The sequence below is a fragment of the Hemiscyllium ocellatum genome, chromosome 11, assembly GCF_020745735.1.
Source record: "Hemiscyllium ocellatum isolate sHemOce1 chromosome 11, sHemOce1.pat.X.cur, whole genome shotgun sequence".
Lineage (NCBI taxonomy): Eukaryota > Metazoa > Chordata > Chondrichthyes > Orectolobiformes > Hemiscylliidae > Hemiscyllium > Hemiscyllium ocellatum.
The window spans coordinates 26,488,721-26,507,398 of NC_083411.1; the positions used below are offsets into that span (position 1 = coordinate 26,488,721).

At 40.8% G+C, this 18,678-nt stretch overlaps 1 protein-coding gene across 2 annotated transcripts in view; it reads left to right on the top strand.

Moving 5' to 3' along the window:
• The first annotated feature begins 18,038 nt into the window (after positions 1 to 18,038).
• LOC132820398 (serine/threonine-protein kinase PAK 3) overlaps positions 18,039 to 18,678 on the top strand; it is a 239,263-nt gene continuing 238,623 nt past the window's right edge. The window contains exon 1 of one of the 2 annotated variants that reach the window (XM_060832488.1): positions 18,039 to 18,110. The gene's annotated coding sequence lies outside the window, so the exon portion shown is untranslated. Of the gene's footprint in view, positions 18,111 to 18,152; positions 18,174 to 18,678 lie in introns of those variants that run through there. The other variant, XM_060832489.1, reaches the window with a different exon arrangement.

Sequence of the window (18,678 nt, forward strand, 5' to 3'; positions counted from 1 at the left end):
ATAATATTATGACTGAAACAAAGATCTGAAAATTTTTGAATGGTTAGCTGGCAGAATGTATTTTCTTTCTGACCTGGGGCTGAGTATGAAAGGCGATAAATACAGAGGGAAATTAGAAGGAAGAGCTATGGCAAAGTGAGCAATCTATACTTGACAAATGGGGAATTGGATGTAGATCATTTGCCAAGCCTCTTGTTTGCTGTTTCAGACCTAGTATGGTGAACAATAGTAGATAATAATGCATGGTTGGATACACTGGATACTGCAAAGGCCATGGGTCCTGACAACATGCTGGCTATAGTACTGAAGACTTGTGCTCCAGAATTCACCAGTCCCCTAGCTAAACTGTTTCAACAATGTGGAAAATTGCCCAGGTATGTTCTGTATCTAAAAAGCAGGGCAAGCAGAACCCAGCCAATTACTGCCCATTTAGTCTACTCTTGATCATCAGGAAAGTGATGGATGGTGTCTTCACAGTGCTATCAAGCAGCAGCTACTCAGTAATAACCTGCTCACTGACACACAGTTTTGGTTCTGCCAGGGCCAGTTAGCTCCTGACCTCATTACAGCCTTGATTCAAACATGGACTAAAATGCTGAATTCCAGAGGTGAGGTGAGAGTATTGGCCTTGACATCAAGGGAGACAAACAGGAGGTTGGAAGAACACAGTAAACCAGGCAGCAACAGGAGTTGAAGAATCGATGTTTCAAGTATAACCCTGAAGAAGGGCTATATCCAAAATGTCGACTTCTCTATTTCCTCATGCTGCCTGGCTTGCTGTGTTCTTCCAGCCTTCTGCTGGTCTATTTTGGATTCTAGCATCTGCAGTTTTTTTGTCTCTTGATATTAAGGTTGCAATTGACCGAGTGTGGAATCAAAGAGCCCGAGCAAAACTGGAATCAATGGGTATCGGGATTGTTGGAGACATAACCTGACACATTGGAAGATAGTCATGGTTATTGGAGGTCAGTCATCTCAGCAGAGGCAACTGCAGGAGTTCCTTATGGTAGTGTTCCAGGCCCAACTACCTTCAACTGCTTCATCAATTACCTTCCCTCAGGTCAGAAGTTTGGATGTTTGCTAATGATTGCATAATATTCAGCACTATTCACAACTCCTCAGACACTGAAGCAGTCCTTGTTCAAATGCTACAAGATCTGGATAATATCCAGGCTTGAACTGACAAGTGGCATGTAACATTCACGCCACACAATTGGCTATGACCATCACCAATAAGAGACAATCTAACCACTCTCCTTTGATATTCAATGATGTGACCATCACAGAATCCCCCACTATCAAAATCCTGGAGGTCATCATTGACGAAAAGCTCAAGTGAACACACCACATGAACACAGTGGCTACAAGAGCAAGTCAGAGGCTAGGAATATTGCATCGAGTAACTAACTTCCAGACTCCCCAAAGCCTATCGAACATCTACAAGGCACAATTTAGGAGTGTAATGTAATACTCTCCACTTGCCTGGATGAGTACAGCCCCACCAACACTTAAGAAGCTTGATACCGTCCAAGACAAAGCAGCTCACTTGATTGGCATTACATTCACAAGCATCCATTTCCTCCTCCACTGACATTCAGCAGCAGCAATGCTGAAATTCACCAAAGATGCATTGCAGAAATTCACCAAATATCCTCAGACAGCACCTTCGAAATGCACAACCACTTTCGTCTAGAAGGACAACGACAGAGGAACCTCACCTCAATTATCCGACTATCAGTTATCTGAATAGAGATCTCAAGGTCCTGATAGAAACATTACATCAAAGACGTGTTTCCACCAGTGATTGTGTCTTTGAAATGCTGCTGAGAACAATCCTGGACATTGATGGGAGCCCAGGCACCGTCTCCAAATGATTGACCTCCCCCCTTCTCTCTCTCTATCCCCACACTTTCCCTGGGGTTCTACACCAGAGTGTACCCTAAAACCCCCCTTTCCCAGATAATCTCTCCAACATTGTCCTATACAGGGCAAAGGTGGAACCTGCCAAAATGTTGCAGTAATAAGTTTTGTGTGTGGCTGTGTGTGTGTGCTATTTGGAGATTCACTCCTTAAAAGGCAGCAGCAGCAGCAATTTTATGGTTGTGTCCAGTCCAGCTGCCCTGGAGAGAGGGAGGGAGCGGACGAGATGGGGGGGGGGGAGGGAGACACACGGTTAGGAGGGCGGTCGCACGGGAGACATGTGGGGGTGGAGACAGAGAGGGGGCAGTGTTAAACAGGGTTGAGGGGGGGGCAGGGGTTCACGCGCAGTGTGCTGCTGCCTCATCTCCTGAATGGGGAGCAAATAATCAATTATCCGAACGAAATAGTATCCACCCATCTCGTTTGAATAATCGAGGTTCCTCTGCATATGGGAACACCACCACCTACAGGTTCCCCTCCACGCCACTCACCATCCTGACTTGGAAATATACTATTGTTCCTTCACTGTTTGCTGGGTCAAAATCCTGGAATTCCCTCCCTGAGGGCATTGTGGGCAAACCATCAGCAGGTGGATTGCAGTCATTCTCCCGGGCAGCTAGGGATGGGCAATAAATGCTGGCCGGCCAGCCACGCCCACATCCCACAACTGAATTAAGAAGAAACAAACATGACACTTTAACCAGACATCTCCGTACTTTTAAAGCACATTATAATTAAAAACAAAAGCTGTTTACTCATGCTTCAGGATGATTCCAAAAATATCAGTACCTCTACTTCCTTGTTGAAATTGACAGTATTCATGTGCTAACTGATATGATAAATATCAGTAGATTAATTCAACAATTGGGATTTGTGTGGGAACCCAGGGCTCTATTTGTGAACTTGACAACACCATACTTGGTAGTTTTAGCTGAACTTAAGTTTTCCAAGCCTGGGGCATTGAGTAACATCTGATGGTATAGTCATTCCTAGGGTTACAATTCCAAGTTTGATTCTTTGCTGTCTGTGTCATTCTTGAGTTTGTCACCAAAAGGTTCTCAACAGTAGGTCAAGATGCCTGCTTTCTGGTGTGGCCTCTCCTTTATACACCCTGTAATGAATGGCACACTGAAACACATGTCAAAGAAATGCATTGTTGCACCTTGTGCCAATTCTCCATTGCTGGTGTATTGTATATGTTTCTCAAATCTGAGCCAGTAAGGAATTTATTGGAAGTCAAATTTGCGTTCACCCCTTCCTCATGACAGTCATTTTAAAGACTGTTTGTCAACCATTTTTGTTAACAAAAAGCGCATATCGAACTGAAAACTAACTGAGCGCTGATGTGCAATTGTTCTTGAATGACTTTACATATGTCATTTATTTTATCCTGAGCAAGGAAAATTAACCTGAACCTCATTGCTTTACAGCAAGCAATTACCAGGGAGATTGATGAAAGCTCTTCCAAATCAAGGACCAAACTTTACCTCCAGGCTAATTGCGTGAGTGTGTCTTTTGTTTGAAAAGTTATGGTTCTATCTGAAGTGGGTCTGGACAGCAGCAGATTATAATGGCAAAAGTAAGCAAAACTTTATTCAAATTTGCTAATTCTGCACTGCCTGAACCGGAGTGATCCACACTGATGCAGGGAGGACAAAAGTAAAGGAATGTTCTATTCTCAGTACCGTTACACTTCATTTGATGAACACAAAACAAGGCAAAAAAAACTGTAAAATGTTTTGATGCTATATTTCTTTATGAAATTTCTATTCTATCCAATTGATTAAATAGCATTTCACTGAATATTTCAGAGCAGTTTCAGTCTTTTCCACTTGGTGTCACAATAGTGCAGAATTGGCCCTAATTCCTGATGAAGGGCTTATGCTCGAAACGTCGAATTCTCTATTCCTGAGATGCTGCCTAACCTGCTGTGCTTTGACCAGCAACACATTTGCAGCTGTGATCTCCAGCATCTGCAGACCTCATTTTTTACTCCTAATTCCCTCTACAAATTGTTTCTTAGTCATTGATCCTTGCCTTCGGATACTGGATTGAATTGAATTTTATGTTATTTATTCCATTCCCATAGCATGTGTCATCTTTGGGTTCAGTCTAGAAATAAAAAGAAATCAAACATTAAGAATAAAACCAAAACTAAAAATGCAAATGCAGGTCTCAAATTCCACAAAAAGAGAAAATAGGGGATTATATAATCATCAGCAGTTGAATGACACCAGCCACAACCATTCATTACACTTACATTGCCCACAGACTTTTTCTGGGCTTTTGCACTACTAGTGCCCTGTATGCACAGGCTGGGACAAGGCAAACAAGTGTGTATCAAGAAGATAAAATAACTGATTAATTTGTTGATGCTGCAGCATGAATATTTGAAAACTCCCTGTCTAATCTCCCATGGGCAGCTCTGGAAGGTCAGAGAATAGAAATGTAAGTTCTCAGCATTACTGCCTTTATCTGAGTGAACTGAAAAGGTGATTGCAATCAACATTTTCAGAACAGCAACTAACAAACCGTCATTATGCCTGTGGAACTACACATTATTCCTGAAGAAGGTCTCATGCCCGAAACGTCGATTCTCCTGCTCTTTGGATGCTGCCTGACCTGCTGCGCTTTTTCCAGCAACGCATTATGAAAACTATTTAAATAATTTTGCTTTTATTTATTCTTTAGCTGTGTTTGTTTGTCAGACTTTTGTGTAAATGGAGTGGAAAAAAAAACAAGGTTTCTGGCGCAGACCAATTAGATTACTTTATTGTTTAAGTTTTGCTCTACTAAATTTACTGCACTGTTAATAAATTGGTGTATCCTTCATTTGAGATACAAACTGGTGTCAGGAATTGATTATGCATGGAGTGTGGGACTGGTTATTCAAAAGCCTGTTTATTGGGGTCAATTTTGAGGGACATTGAAAGTTTTAATTTTACTAGGTTGCAAATTTAGATGTAGAAAACTGATCTGGTTCAGCTTTCTATTTCCGTATCATAACATACCTATCTTGCACCCTCATTCACCCCTCATTCTACCACTCACCATAACCAGATGTACTTGCCACTGTCTAGACATCCCAGTTTAGATGGACATCTATGGCAGCGCTGCCATCTTAGAAGACAGATGTTTCACTGGAGGCGGGTTGGCTGGAGTGGTGCCAGCAGTGACTGGTGGTTCATAGTCGTGAGGCATGAACTCCTGGAATGGCTGCAGCAATGTTGGAGCAAGGACTCTTGGCTGCAATAAGCCCAGAATGGAGACTTTACAGAAGCCCTGCATTTGTGATCCTAGGCAATGAAGCTGAGCTCTATTTGAGTACTTTTTAATCTTTTGAAACTCAAAATAGTGCTGTATTGTGGAGACAGAACACTTTTCACTGTATCTTCCCAGATATATGTGTCAATAAATCATGCACTCATTCAGTTGTGTGTACCTGGTTGAGTGCTGTCAGTCCACTTTGTCCTTCACTGTCAATGCAGTGACGCAGCAACCTCAAACCAGTCTTCCTTAAAGCACAGCGGTGCCACAGCAGCTAAATTCTGTAGGATTCTTAGGATTCTGCTAAATTCTGTAGGGTTGACATGCTAAAGTTCCATACTGCAACATACTCCACCCCCTTAGCAAATGACTTGACATGTATGGTAAGCTGCCTGTCGATGTATCTGTGCTAAGTAGGAAGAACAGCCGTTAAATTCTACCTGAAGCACCATGTCACAAGGACGCAAGACAATACATGGGATGCTAGGTGAGTGAGTTCTAGGGAGTGAGCAAACAGCCCATAGATGCAACCTGGTCCAACCTGATCTAGATGCTTGTCCTTGTGACCATAGGGTATCTGCTACTGCATTTCAATGACAAGTTGCTGTGTGACCTAAAATGCAGCATAGAAGTACAGAAGCATATTGTAAGTGGGCTGGAGATGTGCCATGATGATGTTGAAAAGCTGGCATGTGTTGGATGCCACCTTTCATGGATGCGGGCTGTATGCGAACACTATCCTTGGAGAGTGTCTTGAGACATTTCTGCTGGTTTCCAAAGTGGAAGTGCAGAGCGGCAGGCAATCAGCTGGAATCACCAAGTACACATTCAGACTTTCAGGTCAGGAACTCTCAGCATCTAGATGTTATCTGGAACATGATAGAATAGGAATCTGAATGCTAATGAGATGAGATTCAATGTTAATGAGGGTGATAATGAGCTTTCTTGTTCATAGGTATCTCGCTGCTTTCTTGCCAAGTTGTCTAACATCACCAATGTTCCTTACATAAACCTTCCCCATCCAAGACCACTACCATCGAGAAGGACAAGGGCAGCAGATATGTAAGAACAATATCACCTGCAAGTTCCCCTCCAAGCCATTAAACATCCAGTATAGTCCAATATATTGCTGTAGAATTCAGTGTGACTGAGTCAAAATCCTAGAACTCCTACTTAACGCCATTGTGAGTCTACATATGCCAGATGGACTGTAGTAGTTCAAGACCACCATTGGCTGAAGAACAACTCAGGATGAGTATTAAATGATGATTGAACAAGTGATCTGTAAATTCCATGGACGAATGTTAGAAACAAAAGTTTTGACAATAGCAGCATGCTAAAGTCCCACATAAAACAAAGATATCACCTAGATTTGAGTGGGCTCCAATTGCCTAGTCACGTCGTGATAGAGAATTGGTGATGAAGACAGGGATGTGGACTAGGGGCTTCTAGCCAAGAATCTGTATGCATGTAATAGATACGTAAAGTTCATTTGACACCTGTGTTGGACCAAAGGTGTCTTTAAACGGTGTCCTTGTGACAATTAGTCCTCTGCTGATCCCTAATCAGCAGGGTGGGAGAAAAGTTACTATAAAAATAGGGTCTCCCACTTTCTTCTGGCTGTGGAACCACACCTTGTGGGATCACCATCCAGCAAGAAGAACTGCAAGTGTATCATGTGAGCCTAAAGATTCCATATTGTCTTTCCTGGCCTCAGTGAGGACTGTTTTCCTGAGGAGAAAGGACTGAGGGAACCAGCAGGAGTTACACCTTTTACTGGAATGGAAATATTGACTGTAACCCTCATGTCCATGAAGTGTCTTTCATCCAGAAAAGGATTATGAATGTGTTGCATGAAATCCATAATTATATAATTGTAAGACTAATGACACTTCAACTAAAGCTCAAACATATTCAATATGCCCAATAAGCCACTACCATCACTAGTTAGGCCCCGATCCTTGAGGAGATCAAGGAGATTGTGACATATTCAGAAATGGCCACCCCTAATAATTTGTAGTATTTGTTATCTTTACCAGTTTGTGATAGTGAGTAAGGCGTGTTTGAGATCCTCCTTTGTTTTTGCTTTGCCTTGGGCCTTTCTTGTGGCTTATGGTAGAGGATGCACTACTGTTGAGTATTTATGGAAGAGGCACTGATTTTAGATAACAAGAAGGTTTATTGCATAACAATCATAAATAACTACATTCGGTCATGTAAAATTATTTGAACCTGAAGCAATGGACAGGCATACATCTGTTCTCTCTGAAAGCTAAAGAAATGCCTTTGGCTCTATTCACATACTGCATGCAATCTGTCAAATGGATTGAGTTAATGTTACATAACAGTGGCTCCCTTCAGAACCATTACCTTAAAAACAAAAACATTCTACTCTGACCTTGATGAACCCTTCACTGCCATTCCAAAAGAAGAAAATTCTTCTTCAGGGGCTTTCAACCCAGTGGTGTTCATGACCCAGATGTTAGAAGTAGAACCATTTTGAAAAACAGGATGAGAATAGCTGATGCAAATGGGAGCCTTCTGCTGACAAAATGTGCTCAGCAAAATCTTATCAAAATAAACTTCTTCTTCCGCCAGAGGATCTTACCTTGACCACTCAAGTTAAGTCATTAAGTTCTTCTGGCAATGTAGTTATGTCCTAGTCCAGGACCCCTAGTGGTGATGTCCCAGTAATCTTACTTTGCATGTCCTGCATTAGTTCCCTCCATTCTCCTCTGTGTAAAGGAAACTCCTTGACCTCTACCCCTTCTGACTCATGATCCCCAATGGAAAACCACGCTGATGCCTTTCATTGCTCAGTGAGTCCAACTACTATGCTTCTGCCTACCAATATACTCTGGACCTTCAGTGGAAGTGGTAAGTGCAGGAGTGAATCACCCCAAAATAATTACATCTAATCAAATGCTTGAGTGCTAGCCTCTGATGTCACTTTTAGTGCCTGCAGATATCTTTAAATGAGTGTAATCATCAACCAGCCTAAAAATTACAAGCTAAACTCAAAATTTTGAAGTAGACATTTCTTATTAGCATATCAACTATTTAGTTCCCTTTTTCTTAGCTTTTCACCAAAAAAATGCATCGTGTCTCTTGTCAGTTCAGACAATGGAAATTATCATGTTATTAGACTACTTTCTAAGGGTTAAATTACTGTTCTGATTTTATGTTCAAACGCAAATGATTCAATGCAGCAAAAACAGAGGCAAGCTACGATACAATGCAATTGAGTTGACTATTCAAAAGTGTCAATCTTTTAGTGGCCTTCTTTCATAGAACATCTATAGAGGGTCATTTTTGTCCAAATAAAAATCATACCCACTGAGAAATTGTCATGAAACACCAATTCTCCTCCCAATACTTCAGATACATGCTTCGTGAGTTCTGTTTCTTATTAAATATTGGATCACAGAATTATGACTGTTAGTCTCTTGCATTAGAGTTGTAAGGGTTGATTATAGGATTTTCTTACTCTCAATATGTACACAAAAAAATTAAAAACATGAGAAGGTTATCAGGAAGATTTCCATTTTATGGAGAAAATCCCTTGAATATATCATCCGTGTGACTTGATGATGTTAAGCATCTAAGTAACAATGGTATCTTGCTGAATTTTCATGTTATCAATCCTAACTCACAATTTAAAATTAAATGCCATTTGCTCAGTATGTATGGAACAAAAGGCTGCATGCTTTCAATAGTTAAGTTACAGTCAATGATCTACGCACACCTGCTAAAACTGTTCAGGCACCTGTTGAAAATAACATTCATGTCTGGGCTGCTGATTTACAATTTAAATAGCTTCCTTCCTTCAAAGATAAACTTCAATTTTACTCATTCATAAATGAAATATCTCTGAAACCATCAAAAAACAGGAACTTGTATCTTTCAACTTCAAAACTATCTTACAGTTGGCATGACATTAAATATATATTATACATTAAAATGTATCATAATGCTACATTGTGGTCCTCACCACAATGAGATCTATTGAATGAATATCTTAGGCTGAACTCCATACTGTATGGTATTTCCAAAGTTCAGAAGAAGCTGAACATCCCTTAGGTAAGGATGAATTCATAGGAATGCTTCCACCTCCAATTGACTATGAAGTTGTCTCTATCCCAAATCTCATATTCTGCACAACTAAAGCTGGTGCAGTAAATGCACGATAGGACTTTGGAGAAGTTAATTTTAAGAATGAGAAGACTATTGACAGAATGCAAACTGTAGCATACCCTGTATCCCAAATTTGCATGTCATGCTAACTTAATACCTGATGGATGCTAAGTTAGTTGACTTGCATTCTGAATGATGCAAAATGTGTATATGTGTACATAACATTGAAGTTTGGAAGACACTTTGAAAAATCAGTTAAAAAAAAGCAATGTGAGATCCTGGATTTATAAACGAAGAGATATAATATTATACTGTAAGGTGATTCCTTAATACGGTCACCTTGGTGAAAAATACGCCGGGTAGATTTGCTATCACCATCCTTCTTCTGGGTCAGGATCTAAAATGTCTGACTTCACGCGGTAGATAAAATAACTCAGCAGTCCAACAAAGAAAGACTCTTGTCTTAAATAAGATGTATTTTATTGTATGATGACAATCAAATCTGGGTTATATTAGTGAGATAGATATTGCTACTAAAACTATGAGGGAATCCTAAATTGCAAGTGTTTTTTTTCAGATTCCTGATGAAGGGCTTATGCCCAAAATGTTGATTCTCCTGCTCCTCGGATGCTGCCTGACCTGCTGTGCTTTTCCAGCACCACACTCCCGGTCCCTATTTCCTTTAGATCCAAAGCTATTATTCCACTAAATGTTCTATGACATCATTACATTGGGATATACTTAATACACTCCTTAGCATTAACCCTTTCAGATTATTACATATCTCCCCCAACTTTATTTTCATTCTGAACATTTATACACCCATGTACATGATCACATTGGCCACTACTCCATCTCCCTCAAGACTGTGACTTCATAAGTTTGGGTTGTCTGGTAGTCTCACTGCACTGCTGGAATGCTTTATAGCCAATATATTAACTTACTCAGTCATACCACTGAAGGATTGTTCCTTACTTGATGTAATTTCTATCACTGGCACTGATGGTTCCCCTTTGGAAGGTGATGAAATGAAATGAAATGCCTTTAAAGCATCTTTCACCAGATTCAAAACAGCCATAACAATTTATTGTGTTTTTATCAAAATGAACTCAGTTACAATCTCTTTAAATGGGCTTGTGAGGTGTATTGCTCTTTAGCTTTCACATAATTACACCTCTTCCCAAACTTTGCTGACACTTGCAATCTGAACTTTCTTCAGTGATGGTAGATGTAGAAAATATTTATGCCAACCCTATATGTTCATGGGCTTTTCATATTGGTTATGATATTTGCAATGTCTTTTGAGATTCCAGGCAGCCAAAGGCTCTGGCTCTGCACCTGTCACTGTATCTTTTCCAGGTCATCTTCCTGAAGTGAAGCTAGAATAACCACTCTTCCATTATATACCAGTAAATTGTCCAAGATATGGTACGGTGCCTCAGTGGTTAGCCCTGTTGCCTCACGGCCCCAAGGACCTGGGTTTGATTCCGGCCTTGGGTGACTGTTTGTGTGGAGTTTGCACGTTCTCCCTGTGTCTGCATGGGTTTCCTGCCACAATCCAAAGATGTGCAGGTTAGGTCAATTGTCCATGGAAAATTGTCCACAGAATTCAGGGGATGTGGAAGTTAGGGCATGAGTCGAGGGAAATGTAGAGATTATGGTAGGGGAATGATTCTGGGTAGGATACTCTTCAGAGGGCCATTGTGGACTTGTTGGGCCAAATGGCCTGTTTCTACGTTGTAGGGATTCTAATGTAATGATTTTGATGATCAAAACATGCGTTCTTTGCTAACGCACTAAAGATTTAGTCTGGCCATTCCTTAACACCATAATCATGACACATTCTTGGGCATTGTTCTGCTCCTGTCATATTTGGTAGAGCCGATTGTGGCCATCATGTTTCATTAAGAGTATGAAACAATTCTCTTAAGTTATCGTAGCTAATGTCATGAATCCAGAAAGCCTTTAGAAATCTCCTCCTAGTTATCCCTTGACAGGTTATTCACTGTCTAACATTTCCTTGACCTGTGTTTTCCTGTAGCTGTTCTTTGAACATTTGTAACATTACTGACTGTTTCTTGGCTGGTTGTCTATTGACTATAATTTGTTTAACTATTTCTGCCATTTTAAAAAAAATATTTGAGGTCAAAACGTGCATTCATGCTAAAGAGTCAGAATTCTTACTGTGAAGAATGTATATATTCTCAACAATTTGACAGCCAGCTCTTCTATTACAGTGTTGCTTATAGCAATCATTTTTAGATTAGATTAGATTACTTACAGTGTGGAAACAGGCCCTTCGGCCCAACAAGTCCACACCGACCCGCCGAAGCACAACCCACCCATACCCCTACATATACCCCTTACCTAACACTATGGGCAATTTAGCATGACCAATTCACCTAACCCGCACATCTTTGGACTGTGGGAGGAAACCGGAGCACCCGGAGGAAACCCACACAGACACGGGGAGAATGTGCAAACTCCACACAGTCAGTCGCCTGAGACGGGAATTGAACCCAGGTCCCTGGCGCTGTGAGGCAGCAGTGCTAACCACCGTGCCACCGTGCTGCCAATCATGAGAGCTCTACCTCCTGGATTGTATAATTTCACTATTGTAACTTGCATACAGTGTTTTCTTGAGTTACACATAAACTATCTCATAAAACAATGATATTCATCCCTGTAATAAGCTTACAATTCGTGAGATGTTAATTGATATAAATATCTTCTTGACAAAGGCTTTGCAAATTTGACAAAGATTCATCAGCAATTTTAACAACAATTATATCTTGCAAGAATTCTGACTTCAGTGTTCCATTGTTAAAGTTCCTCAGTAATCTGTAGATAAAAACAATGACTGCAGATGCTGGAAACCAGAGTCTAGATTAGAGTGGTGCTGGAAAATCACAGCAGTTCAGGCAGCTTCCAACGAGCAGTAAAATCGACGTTTCAGGCAAAAGCCCTTCATCAGGAATACAGGCAGAGAGCCTGAAGGGCAGAGAGATAAGTGAGAGGAGGGTGGGGGTAGAAAGTAGCTTAGAGAGTCTCAATAATCTGTAGAGGCCATTAATTAAATTATTTATGGATTTCCATGGAAGTTAAACTTTTTAGCTAAACCTAGTTCTTTAAAGAACATGTTTTGTTCTAATGTTAAACTGTCAGAAGCTTCCAGAACTTTTAAGGTGAGAGGGGAGAAATACAAAAGGATCCAGAGTGGCATTTTTTTTTCATACAGAGGGTGATGAGTGCCTCGAAAGGACTGCCACAAATAGTGGTGAAAGTGAGCACAATTTTGTCACTTAAGAAACATTCACACAGGCACATGGATGGAATGGGTATGCAGATGTATGAACCAAATGCAGACAAGTGTGACTAATTCAATTGTGAAAACTGGCCTGCATAGACAAGTTGGACGGAAGGGCCTTTTTTTCATGCTGTTGACCTCTATGTCTCGATATCTTCATCAACAGTACCCATTGCTTCACCTATGCTTTGGTGAGGTAGAAATTCATCATCTATAAACCCAATTGAATATGAAAGTGTACTTCCTTTTTCAGCTTCTGATTTAGTCTACAGCTTGGAAGCAACCTTGAGTCTTGAGAATTGTTTTCTCCAAGAAGTCCAATTCTGTGCTTTATTTGACCCATTTCTGAAATTAAATCTTCTTGGCAATATTATTTTGTTGCCAAGTCTTCTTAATGTGATTAATTATTTATCTTATTTTAAAGGATTTTAATGATACTGCATTTTGTTATTGCTGTCTATTCTTTGTTTTAAAGGATTTCAATTCTGCAGTATAACAATGTTGATACCATGTACTGTTATACTGAAGGATTTTGCTGTGTTTATGTTATCAAAATGGAGGATTTCCATCTTCTACGAGTTAAATGGTTGACTCCCATATTTTCATAACCAAATAAATTATTCCCTTCATTTTAATAGCTTTACTGAATGAATGTCACTGTCTGTGGCTTAAAGACAATTTCATTCTCCCAATGGCTTTACTGAATAAATTGTGCTCTGTGACATTCTATAAAATGAATCCCATTTCTTCAACGAATTTCCCAAGGCATTTCACATTTTCGATGCTGCTATTAATCTCATTGCCGCATATATATGACCTGAATGAGTTCCAGTATTTGGAGCCTTAATAAATTCTTCCCATCTTGTTTGAGGTTCAAATTACGAATCACATCTTTCCTTTTGTGCCATCAACAGTGTCCTAACTTTCTTCTTTCAATTGATTTTGTTTACTTAAGCTTCTAAATTTTCTAATATTGCTTTAATTCTAGATTTTTATTGTTCTCAGTGCTGCAATATAGTTTTAAAATTCATTTTAATGCACTTGATTCGTGTTACCATAGCCATCATGATGTCCATCTATATACTGGGAAAGCTCACTGAGCAGGAAGCACTTTGCTAAATTCTAGCTTTCTCAGCCTGTACCATATTGTATTGCTGTATGTTTTAACATTTTTCATTTTGCTCACCAGAAAGTTCAACTCTAATTATAGAACATCTGATGGCCATTCACTCTTCTGATGAACCTCAACTTAGGAATTCTCAGACGTTCGTTGGCACCTAATGCAATGTTATTGTCAAGTGTGACAAAATGTTCCAGCTCTATGGATCTTCTAGTTCATACTTGTTTCTGCACCTCGTTTAACAGATCTGAAATATTGTTTACCATTGACTGTAGATTCAGTTTTCTTGAATCTTGCCATGAACTGCTCTTTAAAAAATTAAGGTTTTGTTAAGTTCAGCTTTCTCAATTGCTGTCTGTCAATACAACTAGACTTCTTAAAGCTGAAGATTATTTCAAAGCTCATTGGAATCTGCACCACTGTTCATCCTGTTCTATAACAGGCTCTCAATACAGTCATCTTGGTGAAGGATACATCTGGTAGATTTACTGTGATCATCCTCCTTTTATGTTATTATCTGAAGGAGCTGACTGATCCAGTTTGGTAAAAGAAAGTGATTTGGTGATCCAATGAGAAGAGGCTTTTATCTTAAACAAAACCTGGTTTATTACATGTTAGCCATGAGGTCCACATAATGGATGATACAACAAATATTGACATTTGTTCTTCACTCATGGAATGTGGGCACTCCTGGCTGGGCCAGTTTTTATTGTCCTTCCTACCTGTCCTTGAGAAGTGGTGGTGACCTGCCTTCTTGAACTGCTTTAGTCCATCTGCTGTAGGTACACTGACAATGCCAATAGGGAGAGAATCCCAGAATTTTGTTTCAACAACACTGAGCAAACAGCAACCTATTTCCGAGTCAGGACAACTTGAAGGTTGGGGTGTTTCCATGCATCTGCTGTCCTTGTCCTTCTTAATGATAGTGATTGTGGGAGTGGAGTGTGCTCTTTAAAGATATTTGGTGATTTTCTGTAGAGTAGATAATACATGTTGCTATATTGAACATTGGTGGTGGAGGGAGTGGACGTTTATGGATGTGCTACGAATCAAGTGGGCTGCTTTGTTATGTATGGTGTCAAGATGCTTGAGTGTTGTTGGATCTGGACTCAGCTAAGCAAGTGGGGAATATTCCATCACACTCCTGACTTGTGCTATGTGGATGGTGAACAGGCTTTGGGGAGTGAGAATGAGAGTTACCCATTGCAGTGTTCCTAGCGTCTGATCTGCTCTTTTAGCCAATGGTCAGTCCAGTTCAGTTTCTGGTGAATAAAAACCCCAGAATGTTGATAGTGTGGAAGTCAGTGATAGCAATGTCAATGGACGCTAGGGGCCATGTTTAGATCATTTCATATTGGCGATGGTCAGTGCCTGGCATTTGTGTGGCAGAATGTTATTTGCTACTCGGTAGCTCAAGCCTGAATATTGCCCAGGTCTTGCTGCATTTGAGCATGGACTGTTTCAGTGTCTGAGGAGTTGCAAGTGGTACTGAACATTGTGCGACCATTGGCAAACATCCCTACTTATGACCTAATGATGGAGAGAAGGCCATTCATGAAGCAGCTGAAGATGGTTGGGCCAAAAAGACTATCTCGATGAGGTCTTGCAGAAATGTTCTGGAGCCGAGATGACCGATCTTCAACAACCTGAACCATCCTCCTATCTGCCAGCTACGTCTCCAACCAGTAAATTGATTTCCCCCTGATTTCCATTGGGCTCTAGTTTTGCATGGGCTTCTTGATGTTACACTCAGTCAAGTGTGGCCTTGATATCAAGGTGATCACTCTTACCTTGCCCCTGGAATTCAGTTCTTATATCTGTGCTTGAACAAAGGCTGTAATAAGGTGAGGAGCCGAATGGCTAAGCTTTCGAGGGACACCTGGAAGGTAGCTCTACTTTCTTAGAGATCCAAAGCTAGTCTCCCAACTGTGTTTCTATATATATTCATATTTGACAGCTTATAAAGTACTCCTCAGCATTAACACTTTCCCAACCTTAAATAACAACAGGGAAGTTAGAGAGAATCTTTATCAAACACTGGGACAACCTTAACTGGAGTACTGCCTCCAATTCGTGGCCTCACTCTTATTAAGACCACTCTTTGGATGAGGTTACTCAGTTTAATATAAAGTTAAAAATCAACCACCTGATGAAGGAGCGGTGCTCCGAAAGCTAGTGCTTCCGAATAAACCTGTTGGACTATAACCTGGTGTTGTGTGATTTTTAATTTTGTACACTCCAATCCAACACCAGCATCACCAAATCAATTTAGTATGGTTGCAGATGGGATAGCTCAAATTGACAAACTGCTAGGTGAGAAGGGATGAACTGGTTCCCCTTCTTTTCTCTCCCACCCCTTTGGTTGGTTGCAACAAACCTAACTTTGAAAAGATCCCTTCCTTTCTGGCTGCCTTTCTCCCAGACCAGATGAATTCAAGTTTTAAATTTAACCAGGTTTTCATGCATTAATGAGAAAGTGAATTGATCAGTTACTAAGCACCAGAAACAATAATGTCACAATACGTTATTGAATTAGAAATAGGGAATGAGCCCTCAAAAGATAAAAATTAAAAGATAAGCATTTCAGTTTCTGGATTCTTCATGATAAATAGATTATATAATGTGACATCTTTTATAATGGGTGATCCCAGTAGCGTTGCAAGTTGCTGTTTTTGAGATGCCTGGTTTTGCAGGTTATCTAAAATGCTTTTATCCTGTTTCTTGGAAACTTTACTTCCTCTTTCCAGCAAAGTGAGAACCATCTTTTCTTTTTATCTGCAACATAGGGATGACTAATAGCTTTCTCAGGCGTGGCACTCATAGCACAAACCTTCACCCACTAGCACCCACAGACCCAGGTTGAAATTTGCCTTAAATGCCTGTACCTGTGTGACTTGAAAAGGGAAAACAGAAACAGGGTTCTCACTCGGAATACTTTCTTTTCTCCCATCATCTCTCCAGTCTGACATAACTCATAGATGTTTGCAGTACATTTCTCTTTTTGAAGTCCTCTTTAAAGTTTTCATGACACCATACAAGATGTAACATTTCATGTGGCCAATGAGTTAACATCTGCAGACATCTTGCCACTGTAAGTTTTTAATGTAAATATAAATTCAATACGGCAGTAGGTACTTCGATGTTCTGATCAGTTGTCATGACACTCTTCAGGAATGATGTGAATGCATTAGAGAGGGTGCAAGATTGATTTATAAGAGTAGGTCCAGGGAAATGGGACTTCAATTATATGGGTAGAGTTTAAAAAATAGGGCAGTTCTCCTCAGAGAAAAGAGGATTAGATTAGATTAGACTTCCTACAGTATGGAAACAGGCCATTCGGCCCAACAAGTCCACACTGACCCTTGAGAGGAAATTTGCTAGATACATTTACTATCATGTGGGATCTGGGCAAAATGGAGAACACGAGTGTGTCCCCATTGGTAGAAGGGGCAAAAACCAGAGAATCTTGAAATGAGGGGAAAGTTTTTTTAAAAAGCAAAGGCAAATGCAGGAAATCTTGCAAATGAATCTGGAATGCAGCACTTAAGAGTGTGGTAGGGACGGATTCAATCCTGGCTTTCACGAGAATTATCTGAAGTGTAAGTAGGGGTCTGGGGATAAAGGCAATGCGGGTAAAACTCAATGAGGTGCTCTTGCAGAGGGCCAGCACAAGCTTGATGAGTTAAATGGCCTCCTTTTACACAGTTTGATTGTGTGAATTTATCCTGGTCTCTTTGAAAGGTGGGGGGGAGGGAAATGAGGCAGCAACCCCGCCTCCCATAGATCTACCACTGTCCAATAACCCTCACGTGTGTGGATATCCCACAAGGTTCTCAGTCATATCCTCCCACAGTTGAATAGTCGCTCACTTGAGAGTGAAAAGTTGTCACCGGGAAGCGGTGCTTGGGGGTGACTCGTGCCAGTCAGTGAAGTTCCCACTAGTCAGGGGTTCAAGCCGGGGGAAGGGGAGAAGTGTAAAAAAAACAATACCGGTAGCATGTTGCGATCATGGCACATTCTTTGGAAGCCTTCTCTCTCGCACTCATATTCAAAGCAAATATCTGCGCACGGGGGTTATTATCGATGTAATAAGAATACGGGTAAGAAATCCAAGTTATGAAAACTAACACTGAAACGGCTTCTTTTTACAAGTGGAAAGGAAGAAACGCTGCACTCGCTCGGAAAGAGCCTCCTGTGAGTAATTTTGATAGGGCTGACACATACTTGGAGGTTTTACTTCCGTTCTGTCCGCCATCCAGCAGGAACAATATATACATAAAAAGCCAGGCTGTGGGACCGCCTGAGAGGACAGCAGGGATGCAGAGGGAGAGCTAGCCGATACATCGGTGAAGGGATCCAGAGGTATTTCGTTTAAATACAACAAACTGCACCCTCTTTGATAGAATTGTTGCAGCGAGGCACTAGGTCAGTACAGCACAGCCACAGAGAAAAACCCTCAGCTTGGACAGAGTAGCGGGAGTGAGGTTGTCAATCTTCCTGTCTCTCTCTCTGAGCGCTCTGGGGCTCCCGTCGCTACTCCTCGCTTGCAGATTTTGCTCATTTTTTTTTAAACTGTCGTGTTTAATACGCCGTGAAGCACCGGGATACGTTTAGTGTAATGATCTTCTCAGACTTTTGATTTAAGAAAGCGAGCTGTCAGCGTGAGTGCACAAGGCGAACTGCGCCCACAGCTGGGGAAAACCTCAAGAGGTACCGGTTTGTCACAAAGCGGGGAATCTCTTGCAGCTTATCATGGAGCAGTTTGGATTACACCTGCTGTTTAATAGTCAGGGAGGATATTCAAAACCCAGCTCTTCTGACCTACTCTCCACATCTCAACGGCCAGGGTTTTAATCGCTGCTCATGTTTCCAGGAAGTTTGTGTTTTATCAACTTTCAAAAGAAAGGAGTTGTATGTTTCTATTTTAAGA